At 48.2% G+C, this 23,289-nt stretch overlaps 1 non-coding gene across 1 annotated transcript; it reads right to left on the minus strand.

Moving 5' to 3' along the window:
• Window positions 1-9,981: 9,981 nt before the first annotated feature.
• Window positions 9,982-10,169, minus strand: Scarna16 (small Cajal body-specific RNA 16). The gene has a single exon (XR_005505360.1). It is a non-coding gene; the product is annotated as a small Cajal body-specific RNA 16 (non-coding RNA).
• Window positions 10,170-23,289: the final 13,120 nt, after the last annotated feature.

Genomic DNA, 23,289 nt, shown 5'->3' on the forward strand with positions numbered 1-23,289 from the left:
TCCGGCAATGCTCGGGACCTCGTAGGACTCACCTGGGACAGGTGCTGGCGCCAGACTTTACCTAAAGAGGCTGAGATGGGGAAAAGTCCAGCAACAACAGGGGCACAGCCCAACCCGACTCTGAGCTCGGATTGTATACTGAACCAAAGCAAGGATTTGGAAATAAATCTGGATTTGAACTTCACCAGGGCCATTGTGTGACCGACTCCAGAATACTGTCACTGTTAGAGGATGTAAGAGGTGGTCTTTCTTCCCTGCCGTCCTTGAAACTTGGCACAAAACCTCGGCTCAATCTATGGGTGCTGAAGGATAAATTACTAGATAAAAGGGGGACTGGTAATGTGGCTGAGTCGGTAGAGTGCTTACGGAACATTCATGAAGTCCTGGGTTTGATTCACATAAAACAGGGCATGGTGGCCCATGCCTGTAACCCAGCACTCAGGAGGCAGGAGTCACAAATTCAAAATCACCCTCGGCTGCATAGCCAGATCTAGGTCAGCCTGGGCTACCTGAGATCCTGCGGAAGGAAAGAAGAGATGGAAGGAGGGAGGAAAGGAGAGAGGGACAGACAGAGGGAGAACGAGGGAGGCTACTTTGCTTCTCTGAGCCTCAGCTTCCCCTATTGAAACTAAAGGTGCTTACCTCATGGGACTGTTAGAACACACAGCAAATGTCCCATGAATAAAAGCCCGAGTCGTTCCCATCCCAGTTAAGACTCCAGCTTTGAGGGCTGGAGAGATGGCTCAGCCGTTAAAAGCTAGGCTCACAACCAAAAATATAGACTCCAGCTTTGTTCAGACCCCCTCCTCTCCATCCACCTGGTCTTCAAACTATTGACCCTGTCTTGGACCACACAACATACATACATACACATATACACACAAAAAGATACATACATACACATACACACACAAAAACACACATACACACACACATGAGAGAGACAGACATGCAGATAGACAGACAACAGAGAGAGACAGATACACACAGACACACACACACTCACTGCTCAGCACTCCACACACACACTCACATGCACACACACACACATACACACACTCACTGGTCATGACTCCACACACACACATGCACACACAAACTGCTCAGCACTCCTCACTCCTTATCCGTGTGCAACCCTGACCTCCTGGCTAAGGAGGTCACTGGGAGAGGGCACCCTGATAGGTCACCCTCAGGATCAGATATGAGACGCAGCCGCTGAGTTCTGTAATTATGGTAGCTCACCCCAGCCTTCCCCCCACCAACTCAGACTAGATAATGTTAGGGAAGGAAAGTCCATAGGTTTGGCTGGCCCCAGGGGCCAAAGATCTGGCCCAACTGCTTCCCTGGGTGATTCATACAGCACCTGGCTGAGCTGGTAATTGTGCCAGGGCTGTTCCACAAATACCCTGCCCTTGCCCTCCTCCACACAGCAGCCCACCTGGTGCCTTCCTCCTGAAAGTCCTTCCCCTTGTCCACCTGTGGGGCCTTCGAAGCTTTGCTGGCATCCCACATCTTATAGATGAAGAGAACCGTGGCCACCAGCCCACACCCTAGCCTGACTGGAAATGAACCTGGGCCCGCTTCCCTGGCGCATCGAGAATAGCAGACCTCACATACGATTCACCTTGGCAGAGTGCAAGCAAGAGCCGCGCTCTTTCGTGGGACTGTTTGAGTCCGTGTCTGTCCTGAGAAAGATTCATTCCCTGCCCCAGTTCACACATGAGGAAATGGAAGTTCGTGCTATTGGTAAACTTGGTACTGGCCAAACGCTGGTTGTGGTCACAGAAATCACTACTATTGCTGCTCAGACCCACACAGCTCAGGAGGGGTTGAGCTAGGAGGCCATCAAGGGTGACCTTGTTCGGTCCCCAGCTCTGAAAAATAGAAAAGTAAAAAAAAAAAAAAAAGGGTGACCTTGACCTCAGGTCCCCAAAGCCTGTCCGTAGCCATTTATAACTCTCTTGGAAGGTAGAAGAGATTGAAAACAATGCCTTACACACACACACACACACACACACACACACACACACACACACACCAATTCATCTCTGGCTGTACCCTCTCCCCTGAGCAATGCACAAGGAGGATACACAGGGAGGCAGTATGCTTGCCGAATAGATACGTGAACTGCTTCCTCGTTCACTGTGACAACATCCTGACCCAACAGCCCCACATAGTCACCTTCCACACATGCCTGTCCTCTAAGCCTGAAGTGCTACCCACCTTCCGAATGCACCCATGCCACGGTCTGCTCCCTTGGCACCCCTCCCCCATCACCTGGATCCTCCACCAACAGCATCTCCTTTCCATGATCCAGCACAGAGACACAGAGGGGTGACACCTGGGGTCCTTATGCTACCCCAGCCTCCCAGAGCCTATGCCGTCCCGAGGACACCTCCGTCCCCTTCCCTGAAGTAGACCTGGTTATCTACTCAATCCTGCAGCAGGTATGAGCGTTTGGGAACATGGTCTAAGAAGTCGTTGCTTTTTGAGGTGGTGAGGTTGTTGAAGCAGGATATCTCTGTGTGGCCGCGGCTAGCCTAGAACTTGCTTTGTAGACATGGCTGGCCTCAAACTCACAGAGATCTGCCTGCCTCTGCCTCCTAAGTGTTGGGATTCCAGGCGAGCACCACCGAGGCCAGTTAGGCAGGTGCTGCCCGCAAAGAGAAGGCATTAGCATAGCTGCAGCACAGAAAAAGACCCTCAGCTTTAGGCTGGACATTTTCCCAACAGGATACTGTGCTGTCATGGTCCCGGCTTTTCCCCTGCCTGAGACCGAGGCCAGCTAGTCTTTGGAATCCCCTGTATCACCCTGCAGTGAGGGACCAGCCCTGTGCAGACTACTCACCCTGTAGTCCTGTCCGGGTGCCTCCTCCTCCTCCTTCAGCCTCACACTTCTCATCTGTAAAATGGAAACAATCATCATGCTCTGGTTATCTCAGGGGCTGTTGAGGACTTGCTATCAGAAAGTGGATCAAGCCGAGAGGTGGTGGCACACGCCTTTGATCCCAGCACTCAGGAGGCAGAGAGAGGCAAGTGAATTTCTGAACTAGAGGCCAGCCTGGTCTACAGAATGAGTTCCAAGACAGCCAAGGCTACACAGAGAAACCTTGTCTCAAAAAGCAAAAACAAAACAAAACACCAACAAACAATAACAAAAAGCAAGCAAACAAACACACAGTGGGTATTAAACACTTGGTTGCCTGGCAGCCTTGCTCCATCAGCCTTTCCCTCAGTCTTAAACCTCCTGTATGAGACTAGAATAACTCTGTCTCTCACACCTCCAAAGACAAGATCACAGTTAGTAGCTGTGTGACCATGACAAGTCACCCAGCCTCTCCAATCCTCATGGAAGGGCTGGGATGCAGGCTACAGCTCCTCCACTTAATGGCACAGAAACCAGATCCACTGAGAAAACTGCCAGGGTCATTTGGTCCATCCCCCTGTGTGGTTCCTGCTCAGCTCCCTAGTTCCCTTGGAGCAAGCCTTGGCTTCCATATGCCGTTTGCCCCAGGGTTCTCTGATTGGCTATTCCTGGACTTTTTAAATATGAAATTTAGGAACTAAATCCTCCCCAAGCCCTCAGTGCCTGCTAACTCCCCGCAGTTCACTGGTACCCAATCCTCTCACCATCCTCCCATCCATGAGGACTCAGATGTGCTCCTGCTGTGAGGCTCTGTCCCCTGGGCCTCAGATCTCTGCACTGGCCTCTACTTCCTGCTCTTGACCCATTTACAGAGGAGTGATGAGGCCATCCCTCATGAATATGCATGTAGGGTAATGAGGGCTGGGGGCTGGGAGAGCACCTGGGAAGAGGCATAATCACTATCCACCTTGCTCTCACCATACTACCTCCCAAGCAGGACTGTCCTTCCTCTCAGAGGAGCATGGGAGCTGAAGCAACAATGCTGACATGGGCAGTAACCGTTCACAAGTGCTTATGGCTGCTGGCACTTGGCAAAGAACATCAGTAAGATGTACCAAAAAGGTGGGATGGACCCAGTGGTCACGAGCAGAAGTAGGATGAAGCCCAGATCCTTCCAGAGGATGGGACATCAAAGCTGGATCGTTTAAATCCTACTGCCAGATGTTTGGCTGAGAACACATGATCATAGAGCCACATCTGGATATCACACGCCAGTTATGTGGCCAAGGTCTTTGAGGTAGATCCCCGAACAGATGTCTGGTACCTGTAATTCCCGTGCTTGGGATGTAAGGCTGGAGGAGCGCCATGAACTTGAGGCCGATGTGGATTACAGAGTGAGACCATGTTTCAAGAAAAGCTAAAAAGCGGGCTGGAGAGGTGGCTCAGCGGGTAAGAGCACTGACTGCTCTTCCAGAGGTCCTGAGTTCAATTCCCAGCAACCACATGGTGGCTCACAACCATCTGTAATGAGATCTGATGCCCTCTTCTGGTGTGTCTGAAGACAGCTACAGTGTACTTATCTATAATAAATGAATAAATCTTTAAAAAAAAAAAAGAAAAGAAAAGCTAAAAAGCAAGAGGGAAGGAAGGAGAGAGGGATGGAAGGAGGGAAGGAAGGAGAGAAGGAAAGAAGGTGGGGGAAAGGAGGAAAAGAAAAAAAGAGAAAATCGGGAGAGAGGCAATGAAGGGAAAGAAGAGAAGACAGAAGGAGAAAAAAGAAGAAAGGAGAGGAAGGAAGGAAGGAAGGAAGGGAGGGAGGAAGGAAGGAAGGAAGGAAGGAAGGAAGGAAGGAAGGGAGGGAGGGAGGAAGGGCAGATAGACTCCGTACCTGGAAATGACAACCTGAAAATACATGTGGATGTGTAGAGACAGCCAGATGTGTATTCACAGTGCATGTCCATCACGTGTGCAGGCGTATGCATGTGGTATCATGCGTGCACAGATGCTAGTACAGATGCCCAGCATACACACCTCTGGGTCACCTTGGGACCTTCTTCCAACCAACAAGTCACAGATGGCAGGGTGTGTCTGGGTGCTGAGGATGGAGCAGCAGCCATGATGGCCGTCATTGTTGGCAGAGAGAGAACGACCTGGTGGGCTTTGCTCCCCACTCCACAGGGCTCCGACTTCCTGTGTGAAAAGCATCTGGGATGATGGAGGCAGAAGAGACGAACCAACAGTGGAGTGCTGCCAGATGTGAGGAGCGGCGAGCTTCTGCAGATGTTTCCCCCCGGAGACCTTAGGAGTCTGCTCTGGATGCAGGCGAGCAGAGGTGCACAGGGCAGTGAGATGTGTGCTATGAGGAGTGCACATGTGGATCTGGCACGTTAGTAAATCATGTGTTGTATGTATACATTGGGTTTTACACACGTTTGTGGGGGTGTTGGTGCGTGCGTGTATGTAGCAGGATAATTAGTGTGTGGGAAAGAGAAAGAAAATAAACGTTACTGGGTTCATTCTTCGTGTTCACTGTGTGGATAGAGAGATGATGGAGGAATGGCTCGGCAGGAGGTGGATGGGTGGATGAATGGTTAGGGAGATGATGGAAAATACCATAGAGTAAAACTTCTACATAGTGCTCTTGTGGACTCCAGGTAGTACATGTGTAGATACTTTTCTTTTTGTTCTATGTTTACCATAGCTATTGTTTTTTTTTTTTTTTTTTTTTATACAGAGTCTCACTATGGTGCCTATCCCAGTCTGGAACTTGTTACATAGCCAAAGCTAGCCTTGAACTCTTGACTTTTCCGCCTCCATCTACCAAGTGCTGAATATGTACCACCATGCCCAGACAGTCTGTACAATTCTCTTAGCCCTTGTGGATGCTTGAAAGGCCTTTTATACTAGAATGTACATTCAGGGGGTTGGTGAGATGGTTTGGCAGATAAAGCCATTTGCTGTCAAGCTTCATGACTAAGGTTTGATTCCCAGGACCCAGGTGAGCATTGGCTCCTGCAACTTATCCTCTGACCTCCACACAGACCCTGTGGCATGCTCTCCACCCCAAATAAATAAACATGCCTTTCTAAAAAAAATGTATACAGGACATGAGCTAAGTGCCTGCTCCAAGAGAACCATGGAGAACAAAAGAACAGAACCCCGTAGAGGCAATTTTTTTTTAAAGATTTATTTATTTATTATATATAAGTACACTGTAGCTGTCTTCAGACACACCAGAAGAGGGCATCAGAACTCTTTACAGATGGTTGTGAGCCACCATGTGGTTGCTGGGAATTGAACTCGTGACCTCTGGAAGAGCAGTCGGGTGCTCTTAACCGCTGAGCCATCTCTCCAGCCCCCGTAGAGGCAATTTTAAACTTGTTCCTATTTTCCAACATTACGACAAAGCTACGAACCTAGTTTTTAAAATGGTTTTTATAATCTTGTGAGTCTCTCCATTTTGCTCCCTGCTCCTGTGTGTGTGTGTGTGTGAGTGTTTGTGTGTATGTGAGTGTGTGTGTGTTTGTGTGTATGTGAGTGTGTGTGTGAGTGTGTGTGCGTGTGTCTATGTGTGAGTGTGAGTGTGTGTATGTGTGTGAATGTGTTTGTTTGTGTGTATGTGTGTGTGCCTGTGTCAGTCTGTGTGTATGTGTGTGAGTGTGTGTGAATGTGTGTGTGAGAGTGTGTGAGTGTGAGAGTGTGTGTGAGTGTGTTGTGTCTGTGTCTGTGTGTGTGAGTGTGTGTATGTGAGTGTGTGTGAGTGTGTGTGAGAGTGTGTGAGTGTGAGAGTGTGTGTGAGTGTGTTGTGTCTGTGTCTGTGTGTGTGTGAGTGTGTGTATGTGAGTGTGTGTGAGTGTGTGTGAGAGTGTGTGAGTGTGAGAGTGTGTGTGAGTGTGTTGTGTCTGTGTCTGCGTGTGTGAGTGTGTGTATGTGAGTGTGTGTGTATGAATGTGTGTGTGAGTGTTTGTGTATATGTGTGTATGTCTGTGTCAGTGTGTGTGTAGGTATGTGAGTGTTTGTGTGAGTGTGTGTGTAAGTGTGTGTGAGAGTGTGTGTGAGTGTGTGTGTGTGTGATGTGTGTGTGTACTTGAAATGTTAACTTATTAAGCATAGCATTCTGTAATTACGACTATTCTGTTTAGGTCTTTCTTCATTTTTAGCTTACTAGAAGAATGGGCTACATGACCAAACTTGGTCAAAAACTAAACTAAAGTAGAAATCCAGGTTTTGTGGAGCAGAGCTACAATCCCAGCACTTAGCCTGTAGAGGTAAGATTCCACACAGGAAGTCAGGTGGATGCCCAGGATTACCTGCACCCACAGTTAAGCCTGCTCCTGTATTCCATGAAATCTCCTCGTCTCTATGAAGCCAGTCCCATTCCTTGGGTAAAGGGAATATACTAGGTTGAGGAAGGGCAGACAGCAGCCCGAGGGGCAGCCATGGGGAACTGGGAACTCTATCATCTGCAGCTTGGCCAAGCGGCGTCTCCTGGTGAGCAGAAGTGTGGGTGTCTGAAACCTCAGTGTTTCCTGGAGGAACACAGGGCAAAAGCAAAGCGGGTGTCCAGAGCTCTGGGAGCAATGGCTTCTGTCTCCTTCTCACACATTCATTTCATCCTGTCCTGTCCCTCATCTTCTCTTATCCCATGACTTAATTCTAAGCTTTCAATAGGACCTCACTGTGCAGAAACTGGGGCCTGGAGAGGATGGAGCCTCTTAGGGTGCTGCTAGCCAGGGGCAACACCAGCCCACAGCTTAGGGGCCCAGCAGGAGAACCCAGGTCCCACAGAGAGACACAGAGAGGAGGCACAGAGTACTTTCCTGCCCATAGTTCATGCACTGGACCTGAGCCAGCTGGGAGAAAAAGCAGCATCTGGCTGGGGTTCTCAGCCCAGCGTTAGTAAAGGACAGCGTTACTGTCCCTGCCCCTGTCTGGACTGAAGTGTCCATCTATAAAATAAAAGGTTTGTGACCAGCTAAATGGCTCATCCAGGTAGAGGTGCTTGCCCCCAGGTCACCACCCTGAGTTTGATCTCTGGGAGCCACATGGTAGAAGGAGAGAAGTAACTCAAAGAAGTTCTTCTCTGGGCTCCATATACGCACATAATATAAATAGAAGAAAGAAAGGAAAAGAAAAGAAAAAAAAAGAAAGAAAAAAACAGAGAGAGAGAGCGAGAGTGAGAGAGAGAGAGAGAGAACAGTTTGAGGCCATGACATGAGAAAGTCATGCTATAATCTAATACTTAAGATAGAGGCTGAGGGGGTTGGGGATTTAGCTCAGTGGTAGAGCACTTGCCTAGCAAGCGCAAGGCCCTGGGTCCAGTCCCCAGCTCCGAAAAAAAGAAAAAAAGAAGAAAAAAAAAGAAAAAGATAGAGGCTGAGGCAGAGAATTGCTTTGAGTTCAAAGCCAGCTTGGGATACACAGGTTGAGTTTAGTCTACAGCATGAGCTCTTGTCCATAAACAAATGAATAAATCTTTAAGCAAAGGTGGCTGTTATTCCTAGTCACTGCCCCACCACCCCTAATGCTGTGAACTCACTGGCGTCATCACAAACTGGATCCCCAAGACCAATTCATTTGGGCAGCTGCTTCCCAAATTCTTTAGCCCCTGCCCCCTGCCCCCCTGGCTCCCCCCTTTGCAGCTGCTACAGAGCAGCTGGACATCAAGGGTTGCTGGGAGGCTCCCTGCCCCGGGGATGGCAAAGCCAGGCTCCCTGTAATCAGGCCAGCCTCAGAACCAACCTGTTTCATCAGGATAACCAGTGTATGGTAAATGATCATTAGCCCTCTCAGCCTGGCCAGCCCCAGGCTGTGACCCAGCCGGTCAAAGACCAGAGAAGGAGGCAGGTAGTTAGCCAAAGTCTTTCATGCCAGGGAGCCCTCCTCTCTCAGGGTTCATGGAAGAGTGCCTGGTGACACAAGCAGGAAGGACAGTCTACCTGAAGTCAAGCCCTTTCCCTCCAGCCCTTGCCCCGCCCACCCCCTACCGCAGGTCCAGGCCACAGTCAGCCGGAGTTAACTGAGCTTTGTCATGGAGGACCTGATGGGTGTCCACACAATGAGCTCTTTTCCACCTCAAAGGCTGGTGAGGTGAGGCAGAGAGTACTCTTGAGGACCAGAGTTTGGATTCCCAGAACCTGTAAAGCCAGGTGTGGTAGTGAACATCTGTAAACATCTGTACTCCTACCCTGAGACGAGAGTAGGGAGCAGGAAGGTCCCTAAAAGCTCAAGAGCCGACCCAGCGTGTACAGTGGTGACAGCAACCTTTCTCGGGGTGGAAAGCAGGAACAGGCACCCGAGATTGTCCTCAGACCGCCACACATGCATGCCCCTCACTGGGAGGCACATGAACTCACAAACATACACACTACGCACACATTTTAAAAAGGATGTCGAACATGGTGGCACAAACCTTTAACTCCTGTCTGTGAGAAGCAGAGGCAGAGAGATCTGTAAGTTCGAGGCTAGCCTGCTCTACATAGAGAGTTCCAGGACAACCATGGATGCAAAGAAAGACCCTGTCTCAGAAAATAAAAATAAAAAAGAAGAAGGATAGACAGGGGTAGCAAACCACAGGTGAAAACGAACAAGTGTAGAAGGATGTAGAAGGAAGGGGAAGCTTTAACAATTCGAATTAGCACAGACGTTAGGGAAGACGGAGTAGAAGTTCCTCAAACAGCTAAAATTAGAACTATCATATGAACGGGAGGGAAGATTCAAAGCGGGGGAAACAGAAATATCATGTGTTTTCTTTTTTTGTGTGTTTTTTTTAATTGGTTTTATTTTGTAAATACAAGTTTAAAAATTTAAGAGGCTCTGACAGGAAGAGTACTATCGGTATAGCCCTGAATTATAGAGAGAGACCCAACCTCATCAAAACAAAGCTGGGGCGGATTATGCCTATAGTCTCAACACTCTGGAGGCAGAGGCAAGAGATCACAAGTTTGAGGCGAGCCAGGTCTACATAGTAAATTCTAAGCTAGTCAGACCCATCAGGAGACCCTGTCTCAAAACAAATAGCCCAGACCAAATGAGAATCCAGCTACTTAAATGTTGCATAGTTTGTGCCCTAAAACTTTTGTGTTGAAAATAATTTTTTTATTATTATTACACAATCCTGTTTGCAGTATCATACATGACCACTGAACTGCCACCGAGAGGTTCACACCTGTTACTGCAAATTCTAACCCCAGGGAGGATGCGCCTCTGGGAATTTACTTTAGGTCAAGGTCGGGCTATCTGGTACAGGGCTGCACCCACCTCGGGCAGGGTCAACCACACAAGGAGCCTTTCCCCAGACCATCAGAAATATCATCTTATAAAGAGGGGGAAGAGGAAAAATGAAACAGGAAGGATCAAATAGGGTGGAGGATGGGAGGGCAGGATGGAAAAGGAAGTATGGGAGTAGGGAACACTGAAGGCCTTTGGAAAACTCCAATGGAAACCTGCTAATATCTAGGCTTCCATATATTCATATGCATATATATGTATAGGTATACATATACATATACACACACAGATATATACATATACATATGAGTTTGAATATGTATACATACCTGTATGTGTATATATACACATATGTATACATGTGTATATATGTATATGTCTATACATATATACACATATATTATATGTATATATACATTATAAATATATATGAGAGAATTTGAATCTAGGGAGTTACCCTGTAAAAGGGGACAAAACCCCAAGTAGATACCATACACTAGTAAGTCAAAACCCTAGTACTAGAAATGAGTCTCCTTAAGTTGTTGGCCAATGAGATCTCATAGATCCTAGACACTGTAGCTACTGCCATTACTCTTGGTTGGCCCCCAGGACACGACAGGAAGAGCCTATTGGGTTTTTCTTTTTTTGTTTTTTGTTTGTTTGTTTGTTTGTTTTGTTTTGTTTTGTTTTGTTTTTTTCGGAGCTGGGGACCGAACCCAGGGCCCTGTGGTTGCTAAGCAAGCGCTCTACCATTGAGCTAAATCCCCAACCCCGAAGAGCCTATTGTTGAAGACACAGGGTACTCGAGTCATCGGGTGAATACTGACCTGGAAACTCCACTTACTGGCTAGGTGCTGGGAGATGCTAGCGGTGTGTGGTGTTAGAAAAGCAAGCATCATTCTCACCGGCCCGTTTTGTAACCGCCATTTTTCATTCCTTTTTTCTTTGCTCTGCTTGGCTGGTTTTTGAGTTGGAAGCTTCCTGTGTAGCCCCGAGCTCCCGAGAGCTGGGAATCTCCTGAATCTTGTGGATCCCATGTGTGCTGCCACACCGAACCTCTTTCACTTAAGATGGTTTTTTTTTAAAGATTTATTTATTTATTATAGATGAGTACACTGTAGCTGTCTTCAGACACACCAGAAGAGGGCATCAGATCCCATTACAGATGGTTGTGAGCCACCATGTGGTTGCTGGGAATTGAACTCAGGACCTCTGGAAGAGGAGTCAGTGCTCTTAACCGCTGAGCCATCCCTCCAGCCCTTAAGATATTTTTAAAATAACAATGTTGGCAAAGGCTTGTCCATGTTGGTGCTTGCATCCACACATCATTTTTGACTTCCAAACACTTGACTATTTAGAGCTGTCCAGCATGTGTTTAACTGTTGATAGGCGCGCAGACTGCTTCCAGTCTGGCCTGCTATGAGAAAGTTCATATACAAACGTCTGCGTGCACACAGCTGTCAGTTCTCTACGGGAATACCTGGGAGATAAATTTCTGGCTGATCTGGAAACCCTTTGCCTACCTTTTGAGGCTCTGCCACACTTTTCCAAAGCTACCCCCCCCCCACCAACACACAGGCTTCCAGCAGCACAGGGGTATAGAAGGAAGTAACTTTCCTCTCCCCTGCCCTGGGGTTTCTCCCCAGATTTTAAAGAATTACTTAATCATTTTATTTATATGAGTACACTCTAGCTGTCTTCAGACACACCAGAAGAGGGCATCAGACCCCATTACAGATGGTTGTGAGCCACCATGTGGTTGCTGGGAATTGAACTTGGGGCCTCTGGGAGAGCAGTTCGTGCTCCTCTTAAGCATCCTCCTGCCTCTGCCTCCTGGGTGCTGGGGTAAGGTGCTCCACCATGCCTGCCATAATGCTCACCTTGTAGCTTTGAAAGTGTCTTGACCCGCAGGGAGCTTTGCCATGGGACAGGCCCATGGATGGTGGAGAGTTTCTCTCTCTCTTCTTTGCGTACCTTGTTCTGCGTGCACACACACACTCAGGACATGATGGCCTGCCTGCAATCCGGCACTCACGGACTGACTGCGTAGTGAGTTCAAAGCCACACTGAGCTACTGCGTAAGACTCTGTCTCAAACAAGCAAATAAATGTGATCACACGGTCAGAGCCATTTAGAATCATGGGTTGTAGTTCCACTTTAATTAAAGAGCCGCCTGTCACTGGACCTGACCATGTAAACCTGCAGTCTCATCATATGTGAGGCTGAAGTAGGAGGATTGCTTGTCCACGCCAACATAGCTCTGTAGCAAAACCCTGTCTGAAAGAAAGAAAGAGAGAGAGAGAGAAAAAGAGAGAAAGAAAGAAAGAAAGAGAGAGAGAAAGACAGGAATGAAGGGAAAGAGAGAAAGAAAAGAGAAAGGAAGGAAGGGAAGGAAGAAAGAGAGAAAGAGAGAAAGAAAAAGAGAAAGGAAGGAAGGGAAGAAAGAAAGAGAGAAAGAGAGAAAGAAAAAGAGAAAGGAAGGAAGGGAAGGAAGAGAAAGAAAGAGAGAGAGAAAGAAAGAAAGAGAGGAAAGGAAGGGAGGGAAGGAAGAGAGAGAGAAAGAGAGAAAGAAAAAGAAAGGAAGGAAGGAAGAAAAGAAAGAAAGAAAGAAAGAAGGAAAGAAAGACAGACAGAAGGAAGGAAAGAAGGAAGGAAGGAAGGAAAGAAGGAAGGAAGAAAGAAAGAAAAGTAATTCCCAAGTGGCCCTCAGGTCTGACTGCAGCTGTCTTGGCCCTTCTCTCTCTCTGCAGTGCTGTATGGGAACTTTCAGTTTCCAAAAATAGGTGTGTAACACCTCTTCTCCTGACTTTGGCAGTTGTGGCCATGACCTCTGCTCCAGGGGAACTGACCATCACCAGCACCTCCGTCTCTGATGGACTCCCTGCGAGCAGGGCCAGCTTCCAGGATACATAGCCTTCGCAGAGGAGCCTGCTGGTCAGGAAGGGCTCCGGGTCACCTTAACTCTCCACTGTCACCCTTGAAATGCATCATAATGTTTTAATGAGGGTCACCAAGTTTTCGTCCTGTGCTGGCACCTGCCAATTAAGTGACAGACCACGCTTTGCCTTCAGCCTCTCACAAGGCATGAGTGCTTTGTCCTCAAGGATGTCCCGGCTCCTCTTCTGATCTCAGTGTCTGGAGGAATGAGCATGAATGAATGAATGAATGAATGAATGAATGAGAGTGAATGAAAGGATGAATGAATGAATGAATGATGAATGAATGAATGATGAATGAATGAATGAATGAATGAGAGTGAATGAAAGGATGGATGAATGAGTGCTCAAAATGAATGACTGAATGGAAGTTCAGGCCAGCAGAATGGAAGGGAAGGAGGGAGAAAAGAAGGAAGAGGAGGATGGGAAGGAAGAGAGGGAAGGAGAGGAGCCATTGAGGCCATGAGGAGCAGGGTAGTAGGAATTTCAAGATAGATAGAAATTGGGAGACCATTGCCAAGCGGAAGGAACAGCACAGGCGAACAACCTAAAAAAATTCTGGGGGTTGGGGATTTAACTCAGTGGTAGAGCGCTTGCCTAGGAAGCGCAAGGCCCTGGGTTCGGTCCCCAGCTCCGAAAAAAAAAAAAAAGAATCAAAAAAAAAAAATTCTGAAAGTGAGTCTTTTGGGGACAACTCTGTGGCCTCCCTGGCCTCAGGTAAACCCCAGAAGCATGAGACTTGGACAATGGCTACCTTTCCCTGGCTCAGGGCTGAGAGAAAGGCCGGATGCAGAAGACAAAGCATTAATTTGTGCCCAGAGAGGGCCTCTCCTGTCATGGTGGAGGTGGCAATAAGTCAGGCTAGGAAGTCAGGGGGCTGATGGGATAGCTTGGCCCACAGTCAGACCTCCGCGGCTTGGTCATCTGACTGAACCATCAAAGAGCCTTCTCTTCTACTCTGCTACTTCTGAGTCCAGATCAGCAGCTCCGCCCTGAATCCCTCTCATCTGCTCCTGGGCTTTCTCTGGACCCCAGAGCATCCATTTCAGTCAGATCTTGGCTCCCCAACTCCCCATCCCAGGACCTGCATGGCTCTCAGTGAACTGGAAGAACCAGTGATTACAGTGGCCTCTGCTGTGGGCGTCCCAATGCCCATGGGGATGGGGCTGTAAAGACCTCTGTGGAGGTGGAGTTGTAATGACCTCTTAGGGTTTATGCTTTGAGACCTCAGCAAGGCCTAGCAGGAACAAAGAGGCCCAGAGAGCTGCTACTAGCCTCGGGAGAGACTGAGTAGTTGTCAGGATCGCCTGGCCCAGAGCGTATATATATATACATACACACACACACACACACACACACACACACACACACACACACACACACACACACACACACACTAGCCCCTTGCAAGATCAATACAGGCTCTTAACTGGAGCTTAGCAGGAACATGAAGCTGTGTCAGGATTTTATTTTTACGTGTGGGTGCTATAGGTTTGAATTCAGGTCCTAATCCTTGCCCAGCAAGCACCCTTCCCTGTGTGCCACCTCTCCAGCCCCTCGTTTTATAATTAGTTCATTTTGATTTTTAAGTATGTGTATGCGTGTGAGTGTGTGCACATGAGCACAGGTTTATGCTGAGGCCAGAAGCATCAGATGCCCTGGAGCTGGAGTTAAAGGCAGTTGTCAGGCGCCTGATCTGGGTGCTGGGACCTGAATTCTGGGCCTTTGCAAGAGTAATACAGGCTCTTAACTGATCAATTGTCTCATTAGCCTCTAGTTTTATGCTGCAGCTGCTGCTACTGCTGTCTTCCTCTTCCTCTTCCTCCTCCTCCTCCTCCTCCTTTTCTTCCTCCTCCTCCTCCTCCTCTTCCTCTTCCTCCTCCTCCTTCTTCTTCTTCTTTGACAGGGTAGCCTTGGCTGTGTGTGTGTGTGTGTGTGTGTGTGTGTGTCCACACCCAGAGGCTATAAGAGGGCATTGCACCACCTATAGCCAGAGTTACAGATAAGTCCCCCACCATGAATGCTGGGACTGACTTATGTGTGTTTATTTTGAGTGTGTGTGAATGCTGTGGGCACATGCAGAAGTCAGAGGACAGTTTCAAAAGCTGGTCTTTTGCACTGTGAGGTTCCAGTGACCAATCTCAGGTCAGCAGGCTGTGCTGGACACCTTTACCTGCTGAGTCATCTCACTTTCCCTTGGTTTGATTTTTGAGACATAGTTGGGCTATTTAGCCCTAGCCCAGAACTTGTTTTTATCATTCCTCCTGCCTCAGCCTCCCAAGGGCTGAGATCACAGTTATGTGGTGCTGGACTCAGCTTCACAATATTTCAGTAACTCTGTGACTACAGGAGAGTTTGTGTACACTGAACCATCAGAAAGAAAAGGACTCATCTAGGCATGGTGCTATACACCCATAATCCCAGCACTGGGGAGACTGGGGCAGGAGGTTTGCTAGGAGTAGGAATCCAGGCTGGGCTACATAGTGAATACTGTATCTGAGTACCAGAGCTACATAGCAAGACTCTGCTTTAAATAAACAAACAAACGAGCAAACAAAGGTTTCAAGCAAAGCCCAGTACCCAGAACCTGTGGTACCAACTACTTGGAAGGCTGACTCAGGAGAAGCAAAAAGTCAAGGTATTCCTGGGCCACAGAGAAAGTTCTAGGTCAATCTGGGCAACTTTGTGCAACCTTGCCTCAAATCCAGAAAGTATGGTAAGCACGGTGGCTCACACTTGCCACCCTAGCATTTGGGAAGTAGAGACAAAAAAAAAAAAAAAAAAATCACCAGTGCAAAGTCATCCTCCGCTATATGGTGAGTTTGAGGCCAGCCTTGGATCCATGGAGACCTCGTTTCAAAAAAAAAAACAAAAAAAAAAACAAAAAAAAACAAAAAAAACAAAAAAAACAAATAAATAAGCAAGGAAACCAAAGAGGGCAGGAGAGACGCTCAGTGAGTAAGAGCAATGGCTGTTCTTGCAGCGACATGAGTCTGAGTCCCAGTACCAACATGGCGGCTCCCAACCATCTATAACTGCAGTTCCAGGAAAGCCGACATCCTTCTCTGGCGTCTGTGAGCACTGACATACATGCAGGCAAAAACACCCGTGCACTAAAAACAAAATAAGACATCTTTTATAAGAGGTGTAAGGGTGGCGATCGGGTCAGACCATTGCCCAGTTTAGGAAAGGCTTACGGGCTCTGTCCCAGCACTGGGGCGGGGGCGACAGAGGCAAAATCCAGGGGCCAGAGAGGATAACTCTGTGCCTACGAGTATCTGCTGTCTTACCTGAGGGCCAGAGTTGAGATTCCAGCACCCGCGTCAGGCAGCTCCCAGAGGATTGTAACTCCAGCTCCACCCTCTTCTGGCTTCCGAGAACACCTTTGGAGGTGCACATACAGACATCCATACATAATTAAAGTAAATCAAAGTAGTAACGAATATATTTACAAAAATAAAAATCACTCATAGCTCATGGGCCAAGTAAAATATCAGCGCTCGATCTGACTTGGTTTCTCAGGTCAACAGAAACGTTGGAAAAAATCAAACCCAGGAAGTGGCTGGTCCAGGGGCAAGGTGGTATTCTCCTAGAAGGATGGCTTTTTTCTTTATTTGATTTTATGTTTTACACTTTCAAAAATGTATGCATTCTCTTTTCATCACAGTACCAGTCCCCCTCTCGTTCCGCTGCACCCTTAGATTTCTATTACGCACACGAGTGTTTTCCCTGCATGTATACATGCGTACTGCCTATGTGCGCTGGTGCTGGGGAGGCCAGAAGAGGGAACTGGGTCCCCCGGAACTCAGGTCAGTGCTGGGAACTGAACCTGAGTCAGGTTGGCCTCAAACTCATGGAGATCTGCTTCCCAAGTGCTGGGATTAAAGGTGTATACCACCGGGCTGGAGAGATAGCTCAGTGGTTAAGAGCACTGGCTCTTCTTCCAGAGGTCCTGAGTTCTCACAGAGAGCAGGGATGAGGCAGAATCTGTGCTCAATGACAGTCAGTGTCCAGGTAGAGGGGTAAACCCCAGGAGGGGTAGGGACACTGCCAGCCAACCAGAATATGCAGCTGATTCGTGTCAGAAGGCCCAGCTCAGAGGCCAGCCCTGTCCCTATCTCTCTGGGTGACCTTTAGAAGTCTCCTTGGGATCTAGTCTGACCCAAACGAGGATGAACTGTAAGGCGTTCCTGTCCTGGCTCCTTGGTGCCGCCTGGTGGACATGTTGGTGTATGACACTATCTGCATTCAATACAAGACCTCCTGACTCTGGAGAAACTCAGGTGTCAATGCACTTCAATCCCAGGTCTCAAGAGGAAAAGAAGGATGTCTGGGTGCCAGAGAAACCTTCATGTCAGTCCCTGTCACTTACTCTAAATCTTCTCTCTGAACCAGTTTTTTGTCTCTTAGAAAGGAATGAGCGGTGTGAGCCACATGAGCCCACGGGCTGGGGTGTGGCTCTAAGCAAAGCTTCTCTCTAGCACGCAGGAAGTCTGGTTGGCTCCACAGCGCTGCACAGGCCCAGTATGCTGCACACCTGCAACCTTGGAATGCAGGAGCAGAGGCAGGAGGATCAGAAGCCCAGAGTCATATGAAGTTCAACAAAACACAACAGGATCAGACCAGGGTTTATGGCCTAGGTTTAACCACTCCCTGATATCATTAAAAATAATAACACTGAGGATTGTAGGTCATACTTTTAATCCTAGCTCTTGGGAGGCAGAGGCAGGTGGATATCTGTAAGTTTGAGACCAGTTTGGTCTACACCAGTGGTTCTCAACATTCCCAATGCTGCAACCCTTTAATACAGCTCCTCGTGTTGTTGGGAACCCCAACCATAAAAAAACCATACCTGTATCTTTGCTGCTGCTGTGAATTATAATGTGGACATCTGTGTTTTCCAGCAGTCTTAGGCTACCTCTGCGAACCACCCTCAAAGGAGTCATGACCCACAGGTTGAGAACCTCTGCTCTATATGGTGAATTTCAGGTGACTCGGGGCTAGACAGTGAACCCCCATCTCAAAGGAAAGGAGAACGAGCCAGGCGGTGGTGGCACACAACTTTAATCCCAGCACTCAGGAGGCAGAGGCAAGTGGATCTCTGTGAGTTCAAGGCCAGCCTGGTCTACAGAGTGAGTTCCAGGACAGCCAGGGCTACAGAGAGAAACCCAGTCTTGAAAATCAAAAAGAAAAAAAGAAGGGACAAAAGGAAGGAAGAAAGAAGGAAGGAAGGAAGGGAGACGGGAAGGAAGGAAGGTGGGAGTAGGGGTGGGAACATGGGTGTGCATCTGGACATCAGAGGACACACTCAGCTTCTGTCCTCAGGGTCATTCTGCCTTTTGCTCGAGACTGTCTGTCACCGGTCTGTCTTCACCACAGGCTAGCCCACAGGTTTGCAGAGGCTCACCTCTTACTCCTCCATCACTGAGACGATGGGGCACGATATCACATTGTACTTTTTTTTCTCTCCATCTCTTACGATTTTTCTAGACAGGGTTTCATGGGCACCACCCAGTGAGATCCAAGCCAGCCTGGGCTGCGGTGTGTTGCAAAAGAAAAGAAAAGAAAAGAAAAGAAAAGAAAAGAAAGGAAAGGAAAGGAAAGGAAAGGAAAAGAAAAGAAAAGAAAAGAAAAGAAAAGAAAAGAAAACATATCACAGGTCAACAGAAGAGCATTGAGCACTGAATCTCTCATACCTCCTCCCTGCTCTGTTTTGGAGGTTTGGAGGTTAAACCCAGGGCCATGTGTGTGCTCGACATGTTTATCACTGAGCCAAACTTCCAGTCCCATCTACTTTAGAAAACAATCATTTGCTTTGTTTTGTTTTGTTTTTGTTTGAAATGGGGTCTCACTGTTACCCAGGCTATGCTCCATGCCAGGCGTTGCAGTTGGTGCTGGACTTACAATAAAGAGCGCAAAGGACATAGTCTTTACCCTTTGAATGCCAGCCGAAGGCACTTACTAGCACAAAGACGTTTACACTCTAGTCTGAACAAACCGCAACGGGAATGTGAACAAGTTAAATGTGTTACTGGGGTGAACAAGGGCAGTCAATGGCTATGGCGAGTGGAGTAGATCTCAGCGTAGGTTACAGAGCTGGGCCAAGGCCAAGGGTAAGGCAGGTCTGCCTAGACGTAATAATGAAAAACGAACCCGCATTCTGATATGCAGGAACAAATCCATGGGGCCTCGTTGGCCGGCTTGGATCTTGTGGTTCCTGGATCAATTCTTGAAATAGAGAGGATAGATAGTCTTTGGAAAGTCCAAATAATACTCCTGGCCTCAGGGCCACACCTTCTGGGCGGGGCTAGGTGGGAAACTAGGTTATCAGTGAGGCCCCATAAAAGACAGTGTTCCCTTGGTTTCTGCCACTGAAAAAGTCCCTTAGACCAGGAAACGTGCCACTGTGAAGTGTCTGTGACTGACCACACACTCCTCAATGAAAACGCTTTTGGCATAAAAAATACCAACCACAACCCCGGGAGTGGTGCTCGCCTTTGATCCCAGCACTCAGAAACAGAGGCAAGTGGATCTCTGATATTGAGGCCAGCCTGGGTCTACAGAGTGAGTTCTAGGGTAGTCAGGGCTGCACAGAGAAACCCCATCTCTAAAAACAAAAACAAACAAACAAACAAATACCAAGCACAAGTCCCAGGACAACCTCAGCTACACAGGAAGTTCACGCCCACCGCGGGTTACGTGAGAACCTGTCAGAAACAGAAGCAAAACCTGGTGGTGGCAAACTAGCTCACTGAGGTACACAGCGCAGTAGGGTGAGGGGTCGGGACGAGACTGAATCCATGGCTCTATGTTAAGAGAACTTGCTACTCTTGCAGAAGACCCTGGGTTAGAAGCATCCACATGGCAGCTCACGACCATCTGTAACTCCAGTTCCAGGGGATGTGGCGCCCTCTTATGATGTCTGGAGGTGACAAGCACAAACCTACATGCAGGCAAAATTATGACATTAAAAAATAAAATAAAATAAGGGCTGGAGAGATGGCTCAGTGGTTAAGAGCACTGACTTCTCTTCCAGAGGTCCTGAGTTCAATTCCCAGCAACCACATGGTGGCTCACAGCCATCTGTAATGGGATCTGATGCCCTCTTCTGTGTCTGAAGACAGCTACTGTGTACTCACATACATGAAATAAATAAATATATAAAAAAATTAAAATAAAATAAAATAAGGGCTGGAGAGATGGCTCAGTGGTTAAGAGCACTGACTGCTCTTCCAGAGGTCCTGAGTTCGAATCCTGGCAACCACATGGTGGCTCACAACCATCTATAATGAGATCTGATGCCCTCTTCTGGTGTGTCTGAAGACAGCTACTGTGTACTTATTTATAAATAAATAAATCTTTAAAGAATAAATAAATAAATAAATAAATAAATAAATAAATAAATAAATAAATCTTGGGCTGGAGAGGTGGCTCAGTGGTTAAGTCCTGAGTTCAACTCCCAGCAACCACGTGGTGGCTCACAGCCATCTGTAATGAGATCTGGTGCCCTCTTCTGGTGTGTCTGAAGACAGCTACAGCCAGCGTACTTATATATAATACATAAACATATCTTTAAAAATAAATAAATTGGGGCTGGAGAGATGGCTCAGCGGTTAAGAGCACCCAACTGGGGGTTGGGGATTTAGCTCAGTGGTAGAGCGCTTGCCTAGGAAGCGCAAGGCCCTGGGTTCGGTCCCCAGCTCCAAAAAAAAAGAACCAAAAAAAGAAAAAAAAAAAAAAAAGAGCACCCGAGGGGCTGGGGATTTAGCTCAGTGGTAGAGCGCTTACCTAGGAAGCGCAAGGCCCTGGGTTCGGTCCCCAGCTCCGAAAAAAAAACAAAAAAAAAAAAAAAAAAAAAGCACCCGACTGCTCTTCTAGAGATTCTGAGTTCAAATCCCAGCAACCACATGGTGGCTCACAACCATCTGTAAAGAGATCCGATGCCCTCTTCTGGTGTATCTGAAGACAGCTACAGTGTACTTATATATAATAAATGAATAAAAAAATTAATTAATTAATTAATTAATCTTAAAACAAACAAAGCCGGGGTTGGGGATTTAGCTCAGTGGCCCCCAGCTCCTAAAAAAAGAAAAGAAAAAACAAACAAACAAAGCCCAGAGATGGTAGTGTGTGCCTTTAATTCCAACACTCTGAAGGCAGAAACCGGCAAACCTCTGTGAGTCCGAGGCCAGCCTGGTCTACAGAGCTAGTTCTAGGACAGCAAGGGCCACACAAAGAAACCCTGTCACAAAAACAAAACAGAACAGAACAGAATGCTTACTGGGTAAAGGCCCTTGCTGCAAAGCTTAGTCTGGGTCCAACCCCCAGAACCCACATAAAGTTGAGAGAAAGAACTAACTCCACAAAATGTCCTCTGACCTCCACATGTACCACTCTCTCCTACATACAAAATCAGTAAATACATGTCACTTTAAAACTAAAAACCAAAACGTGGTGGTACAAGCCATTTAATTCCAGCACTCAGTGGGTGGAGGCAGAAAGATGAGGAGTCCAAGGCCATCTGTGGCTACATGTCCAGTTTGAGGCCAGCCTGAGCTACATGAGACCTGGTCTCAAAACAAACAACAACCAAATGCCAACTGGAAAGCATGGTTGGCACATGAGGCAGGAGGATGCTAAGTTTGAGGCCTGATTGGGCTACACAGTAAGTTCCAGTCCAGCCTGAGGTACGGAAAAACTAGATATAGAAATAGACATGTAAGTTATACAGATATGCAGATGAGGAGCCATGTGGGGAGAGGTACACCATGGGGGGGAGGGGTACAGCATCGGGGGGAGGGGTACAGCATAGGGGGGAGAGGTACAGCATGGGGGAGGGGTACAGCATAGGGGGGAGGGGTACAGCATAGGGGGGAGAGGTACAGCATGGGGGAGGGGTACAGCATAGGGGGGAGGGGTACAGCATCGGGGGGAGAGGTACAGCATAGGAAGGAGAGGTACAGCATAGGGAGGAGAGGTACAGCATGGGGGAGGGGTACAGCATGGGGGGAGAGGTACAGCATCGGGGGAGGGATACAGCATAGGGGGGAGAGGTACAGCATCGGGGGGAGGGGTACAGCATAGGGGGGAGAGGTACAGCATCGGGGGGAGGGGTACAGCATAGGGGGGAGAGGTACAGCATGGGGGAGGGGTACAGCATAGGGGGAGAGGTACAGCATAGGGGGGAGAGGTACAGCATAGGAAGGAGAGGTACAGCATCGGGGGGAGGGGTACAGCATAGGGGGGAGAGGTACAGCATGGGGGAGGGGTACAGCATAGGGGGAGAGGTACAGCATAGGGGGGAGAGGTACAGCATAGGAAGGAGAGGTACAGCATCGGGGGGGAGGGGTACAGCATAGGGGGGAGAGGTACAGCATGGGGGAGGGGTACAGCATAGGAAGGAGAGGTACAGCATAGGGAGGAGAGGTACAGCATCGGGGGGAGGGGTACAGCATAGGGGGGAGAGGTACAGCATCGGGGGGAGGGGTACAGCATAGGGGGGAGAGGTACAGCATGGGGGAGGGGTACAGCATAGGGGGAGAGGTACAGCATGGGGGGGAGAGGCACAGCATGGGGGGAGAGGTACAGCATAGGGGGAGAGGTACAGCATGGGGGGAGAGGTACAGCATGGGGGGGAGAGGCACAGCATGGGGGGGAGAGGTACAGCATCGGGGGGATACATAGGATGTGGATGTAGTCTGTCTTTATCACATGGTTACCTAGGGGCTTGGCCAGACTGGATCAATAGATTCAGGGACAGGTGCTAGAGTTTTATGAGAAAGTCAAGCAGGAGGCTGGCAACATGGCTCTGGGAGGTAAGGCACTTGCTACGAAGTCTGAGAACCGGATTAGATCCCTGGGTCCCACACAGTATAAGGAGGGAATCAACTCCCACAGGTGGACCTCTGACTTTTCCTTGAAAACATACACACTCGCACAGGCACACACACAGAGACACACACAGACACACATACTACACACACACAGAGACACACACACAGAGACACACACATACACACTCACATACACATACATACATACACAAACATACACACACCCACACACAGAGACACACACACACAGATACACACACATAGACACACACAGAGATACACACACATAGACACACACACAGATACACAGACACACAGACACACACACATACACACAGACACACACATAAATACACACGCACACATACAACACTTTATGCCCTGCAGCTTATCTTTAACACTGAAAATTGACAGTGTAACACAC

This window comes from Rattus norvegicus, chromosome 5, assembly GCF_036323735.1.
Source record: "Rattus norvegicus strain BN/NHsdMcwi chromosome 5, GRCr8, whole genome shotgun sequence".
NCBI classification, from domain to species: Eukaryota; Metazoa; Chordata; class Mammalia; order Rodentia; family Muridae; genus Rattus; species Rattus norvegicus.